We start from the raw sequence: 7,015 nt of genomic DNA on the forward strand, positions 1-7,015 counted from the left end.
CAGCGGGGACAGGCCAGCTGGGGAGGGCCAAGGCTGGTGCCCAGGCCTGCCCATGGGGTCAGGCAAAGGCCAGTTTTCAGAACAGGGGAGCTCAGCCAGTGCTCTTAGTCATGGGCTGGGAGTGTGGGGACGGGGCTCCATCGGTCAGCCCCAGGCTGGGTGCTCAGCCCCGGAGGAAGAGGTGGGCTGAGCGGTACTAGGGAAGGATGGGCTCAGACTTGGAATATTGGTGCTCTTCTCAGCAGAAGAGGGCCTTGAGGCCGGGAGGGAGTGACAGGGACAGAGAGGCCTAAGGGACAGAAGGGGCTAGGTGAGGTGGTAGGATGGGAAAGGACAGTGAGGGCAGTTAGCAGACCCCAGGGTGAAGGCAGACCAGCCACAAATCTGGCCGAGCCACAGAGCCGATCAGCAGGGCTGCAAAGAACCTCCTGCCTGGGGAGGCGGGGCAAGGGTCCCATGAGGGGACCAGCAAAGAAAAAAGGACTCCAGGACCAAGGACACCTCAGGGCCTGGGCTGAGACGGAGGGTCCCAGGCTTCGCAGAGCCTGAGAAGCGCAATCATGCATCAGGAGCCAGGAGAGAGCGGGCTGTCACTCGAGAAGCTGGGCATGTCAGGACAGTGGGGGGAGCCGTGAGAGAGGGGGAGGGCAGGTAGCTCGGAGTTCACACTGGGACCTGTGTGGTGGGTCCCTTCTCCATGGTGCCAGCTTCTCCATGCAGGGAAGGGCCCGGCATCTTAAAGGAGCCTTGTAGTAGTAAAGAGGTCCCAGGGTGAAGAGTCTGATGGAGTTTGCAAAGGCTGGAAGGGCTTGGCTGTGACACTGCAGCTCTGCTGGAGCAGGAAGTCACAAAGGCCAGGAGCCCCGTCCAGTGTCCCCCAGAAAATGGCAGCAGGACAACATGTGTCTCAATCCCCCAGCTACAACAAAACACACACTTCTGCCATTCATTCCACCTGCTGGGCCAGACTCCGTCTGACTGGGCTACCGAGAGCTGAACTCCGGGTGGCCGGCCCAGGGGGTTCACCTAACCTCCGTGATGTTGCCACGCTGCTTGCCTCTCCACACCCACCTTCTCCAGCCATACCCCTATCTGTCCAGACCCCAGGAATCACAGGAGCTTTCCAATTTTCCTCCATCACAATTCATGAGAAAAGTAGTTAACAAGTCTTTCCCAAGGGTACTTTCACTTTGATTCAGAACATTTATTAACCCCCAAAAAATAGTCTCTAATGGTGGAATTCAAGCCTAAGCAAAGCCAGAAAGAGAGTTTGGGGAGTACATGGGAACCCCTCAATTCATTGTATCATTGGAAGGCCCCGAAGTTAGCTTTCCAAAAACTTCTTGCTCTTTATTTATTTATTTAAACTTTTTTTATTGTTGATGCTGTTACAGGTGTCCCCATTTTCCCCCTTTGCCCACCTCTACCCAGCCCCCACCCCTTTCCCTCTGGCCATCCCCACACTGTGGTCTGTGTCTGTGTGTGTGCATGTATGTTCTTTGGCTAATCCCTTCACCTTCTGTCATCTGGTCCCCCCTTCCCTCTGACAGCTGTCAGTCTGTTCCATGTATCCATGCCTCTGTTTCTGTTTAGTTCATCAGTTTATTTTGTTCACTAGAGTCCACATATAAGTGAGATCATGTGGTATTTTTCTCTGTGGCCTATTTCACTTAGTGTAATAATTTCCAGGTCCAACCATGCTGTCACAAAAGGCAAGATTTCCTTCTTTTTATGGCCATGTACTATTCCTTTGTGTAAATGTAGCACAGTTTTTTATCCACTCAACTACTGATGGGCACTTGGGCTGTTTCCAGATCTCGGCTGCTGTAAATAATGCTGCCGGGAACATAGGGCTGCATGTGTTCTACTTAGTTTTCTCTGAGCACTCTCCAAATGTCTTTCCATTATTATTATCATGTGAACCTATGTATTTTTAAAGTATTTGATGTGTTTCAATACACCGCAGCATTTTACTTGTTTAGTTTTGTTTTTGATGCACAAATGACCCTTTTTGGTCCAGCACAAGCTCCTTCAGGTTGGCTCCCGAGTCCTTTTGTCATTACCCCCGGTGGTTGGGGGCTTTCTTGCCTTCTGATGTAAGATGCTCTGGGCCCATCTTGCGTGTTCATGCTCCGAAACTGCAAACAGCCAAGTTTCCAAGAAGCCTTGGTTCCTTTCAGTGAGAAAAGATGTTTAGAGACCACAGTTTGGTCACTTTGTGTGCACAAAGACAGCTTATTTTCTTTCAATTTCTCAGTCTTCTCCAAGAGGCGCTCAAGTCTGGGCCCGAGACCACCTGAAGAATGCCGCACCCTGCCTGCCCCACTAAGCGTGTTGCTCCTGGACCCCAAGCTGCTTCCTCCCTGGAGGAAAGCTCTCTGCCGGCCTGAGGCAGCCTCCACCCCTCCTCACTCCTCCCCCCAAATCAACCACCCTTTGCCGGGGAAGGCCCCTCCACCCTCCTCACCACCTCTCTTGGGTGACACTGCAATGTGAGGGCGCAGATATGAGGTCGGACCCCAAGGGAGTCGCTTACCTCTCTATGCCACAGCTTCTCCATCTGCAAAATGAGGTTCAGAGTATTTTATTGTATTTTGTTACTTTTTAATCCTCACCTGAGGATATATTTTTATTGATTTTCATGAGAGAGGAAGGGAGAGAGAGAGGAGCATCAATGTGAAAGAGAAACGTTGATCAGTTGCTGCCTATACGCATCCTGACCAGGGACTGAGCCTGCAGCCCAGGCCTGTGCCCTGACTGGGAATGGAACCCGCAACCTGATGACACCCCAACCAACTGTGCCGCTGGGCCAGGGCAGGTTGTAAGTATTTTAAATGGGGGACTTTGGACAAAAGTCTTAGCATAGCATTTGGCCAAAAAACCCTGAATGCACTAAATAACTTTATGGACTTGATTCTTACCTGGCAGGTGAGTCTCAGTGTGTACAGAGTTCCCAGCAGTCTTCTCTGACAGTCCCAAGGCAGGAGGGCCTGTCAACCCCCACCTTGCTGTGAAAAAGAGACACAAAAATGATTTGTGCTAGCTTTAGGCTTCAAAGGAAATAAGAAGCCATGGAGAGATGTCTTAAGCTGCAAAAAATAAGCACGTGTGTGTGTTTATATGCACCCACGAGGGTGGTGGGCATCACAAGTCCTACGTGGAGCAATAAGAATGATGAAGATGTTGCGTGAGTATAAACCAGGACCACAGTGTGTCAGGGCCTCATGAAATCTGGACCTGCAGCATCTCAGCAGCTCTGGGGACCAGCTCCCCTCTCTGTGGACATCAGCAGGGCAGTCATAAATATTCACGCTTCTCCTCTTCATGCACACAATAGTATCACATGACTTTCCTACCTTTAAAATTAGGCATGGCCATAAGGCTTACTTTTGCCAGTGAATTGCAAACAGAAGAGACATGTGTCACCTGTGGACAGAAGCCTTAAGAGCTGATGAGCATTAGCTGAATTTCCTTCCCCTGCCCTGTGATCCTGGAAGCATGTGTCTAGGCGGAGCCTCCATTGGACAGGTCATGGGTGGTCAAGAATAAACTCTTATTGGGTTAAGCCACTAAGATTCAGGGGTTGGTTTTTTCCACAGCAAAATCTAGCCTATCTTGACTAACAGATCTCCATCTCCTCAGTGGTGCCCTCCCTGTCTCAGGAAGCCTGTTCTATGAATCGACTCCATCCCTTCTCACGAGCAACGAGCTTATTCTTTCTCTGGACTCTAGGATGGTTCTTTCCTTGTAGCTTCTCCTGTTCCCCATTTCTGCTTCTACGTAACTTTTGCTTGCTTAACATTCTCCCATGGCCCTATCTCTGCTTTGTGGCCCTGTCTCTAACTGCTTCCTTCAGGATGTCTTAGTTCAGAAAGACAAAGGCTCTGCTGGTCCCACATCATCTTTTTGTGCCAGACCACTCATGGGTTGCTGCCTGGCTTCTAGACTGGCACTCTAGGATAGATGCCAGTCCTCATCCCAAATAGTGAAGGAAGGGGGCAAATGGTAGTTGAGGAAGGAGGCGGATAACATGATATCTTAGTATGAAACATGGCACCTGCCCGACGACTCAGGTGGTACATGGCCACCTGGAAGTGGGTAGGCACCAGACAGGAGGAGGGGGAGAGAAGGATGTTTGCTTTTAAACATTAAATCATGTTAACCTTCCATGTACAAGGTACTCAACATCTGGCTGAAACAAGAACGCTTTAACGGAAACATCTGGATACTCTGCACAGTGTGAAGCAGCTGGATCCTTGGCAGCATCTGTGTGAGTAAGCGATGTGGGGTCTCCTCTGTGTGTTTAACATCACAGTTGTGCTTTCCTTTGCCTGTAACAGAAAACCAGACTCAAACTGGTTTAAGTGCTTAAAGGGAAATTCTTAGCTCACTAGGCTGTAAAGGCCAGAGACGAGGCTGGCTTCAAGTAGGCGTTAATCTAGCAGCTGAACAATATCACCAAGCACCCAGTTTCTTTGTACCCTGCCAGCCCCTTTCTCCCCAAACTGGCTCCCCTCAGAGGGCCCCAAAACTCTACCAGAAGTCCTCAGAGTTACACTTACCTTGTTCAACCAGCATCCCTAGCAAAAGGTTCAATTGACATCTACCCTGATTGTACAGGACAGAGCCTCTTGCCACAGCTGATCCCATCACTGTGACTTAAGGGCACTGGAATGTGCTGACAGGCTTTGTCATACGTTCCCCCCTTGGAACCAGAGATGGAGCCAACTTCTTCAGAGCCCCAGGGATCCCTACATGCGAACTAGAGTGTGCTGGGAGGCGGAGAGTGGACAGAGACTTATGAGCTTCTAGACACAGGGCTGGGACTACAGTGAGGCAAGCGAGGAACCTAGGACTCAAAAGGTAAGGAGGCGCCCACTCTCGGAGGTGGGCCTCCAGTGTTGTGCCCCAGTTTCCTCTCTTGTTCCATGCCAGTCCCAGCCCTGGCTGCATAACAAACTACCCCGAAGCCTACAAAAAATAGACATTTATTATGTCATGATGTTTGTGAGTCAGGAATCTGAAAGTGGCTTAGCTGGGGAGTTCTGGCCTGGGGTCTCTCCCGGGGTGGCAGTCAAGGTGTCGGCCAGGACTGCAGTCATCCAAAGACGTGACTGGGGCTGAAATGTCCACTTCAGAAATGGCTCCCTCACAGGGCTGTTGGCAGAAGGTCTCAGCTCCTCCCGCATGGAACGTCTTTGTGGGGCTGCTGGGGCTGCTGGGGCTGGCCTCCCCCAGAGCAAATGATCCAAGAGAGAACAAGACAAAATCAACACCACCATTTATAACCAAGTCTCAAAGTTTGCTCACCATCACCCCTGCCATTTTCCATTAACCAGAAAGGAAACACCAGATCCAGACTGTACTGAAAGGGAGAAGAATTAGCTGCAATGCTTAAAGGAAGGATTGTCAAAGAACTTGTAGACATATTTAAAGGCACCACATGAAGTAATGACAAGATGACTGGGTCACTAAAGATGCCCTGAATTATGACTTCTTACTTGCCATTATCTGATGACACATGCTTTATCTCCTGTGCCAGCATTGTTTGGTGGGTGAAGGCCCTGTGAGAAAGAGAGCTATAACTGATTATTGATGTCTGTCCTAGCCCAAACCACAGCCAGGGCTCCCTGTTTATCTGAAAACAGAATTTGTCTTTGTTCAGGATCCAGCTGCAGTGTGCTCAGCGAAGGTGGTCCCAGATGATGAATCATCATCAGCCTAGACCAGCCATCCCGAAGGAGTGGTGACCCCGTTCCTCCTTGCTGGTGGTTGGTTGAGAGATGGAGACATAACCCAGTCTAGCCAAGAGAAAGGGAATTCTGAGGGACAGGTTCTGTGAAAGGTTTTCTTCCCAGATAAATGACACTGGTAAGAAGATGACTTCCTTCCTTTAAGCAATTTTAGGAGGATCAGCTACCATCTTATGACCAAAAGGAAAAGCCATGAGAATTTCTGAAAAATGGAACCAGAATTCAGAAATCATGGAGCTGTTGAATAAACCAATCCCAGAACTGCCCTCCTCTGGATCTCTAGTTTTCAGAGATAATAAGTACTCTTCTTGAATATTGTGGTTGTGTTTCCCGTTACTTGTGACCCAAAGCAACTTAATCGATATATGAGATGATCCCATGTTTTATGCACCTTCACAGACCTTGAAGAAAACTGGACAAGTTCCTTCTTTAGAGTCTGAAAGGATGACTCAGTACGAGTTGTCACATCTTTCCTCACACCGCCAGGTACACTCGACAGCCTCTTCTTGGCTGAGTGGGAATGTAAAACCTATGCTTTGTCTTCTTCCGTTTGGTCAGGCACAGAGCCCTTCTCTGAAGGCCCTCATTAACATGTCCACAGCCAACTTCAGGTCTGGGCCCAGCAGCACATTAATCAATCTCTGGGGAAGGAAAAAATCTTCTGGCCCCCAGGGAACTTGCCTCTGACAAACCCCTAGACCTGATCACCCTGGGATGGGACCGGGTGTGCTGGGACATCAGGTCTGACTCTGGGTACAAGCAGCTCCAAAAAATCTGTCTCTCCTTCCTTTCCTGTTTCCTCCCTCCTCCTTCTGAGAGCGTCTCTTCTTCTTTGTTTCTCTGCCCTGATATCCATTGTCTGCTTGTTTTTCACTGAGCCTTTTACTATGAACCCATAGATGCTGAGAAGACTGCATGTTCCAGCCTCCCTTGCAGCTAGATGTAGCTCTTGTGACTATATTCTGGCCAGTGAGATAGCAGGGGAAGTGACATGTGCAATTCCCACTTGTGTCCCTAAAATAAGGGCTATGCCTTTCTCCTACCCCTTCCTTTGCACTGAAGCTTGGGATGATTGGAAATGGTGGGAAGAGTAGGAGCTTGGGTTCCCACACTAGCCCTGGACCACACACCAAGAACTGTATGTAAAAGAACCCACTGTCTTGTTCAAGCCAATGTTATCACAGGCTCTGTTACCTGTAGCCTAACACTTCCTCTTGCCTCTCCTCCTTTTTTTTCTCTTCTCCCCTCTCATGTTTCTCTCA

This window comes from Phyllostomus hastatus, unplaced genomic scaffold (assembly GCF_019186645.2).
Source record: "Phyllostomus hastatus isolate PE091 unplaced genomic scaffold, TTU_PhHast_1.1 phas_scaffold_78, whole genome shotgun sequence".
Lineage (NCBI taxonomy): Eukaryota > Metazoa > Chordata > Mammalia > Chiroptera > Phyllostomidae > Phyllostomus > Phyllostomus hastatus.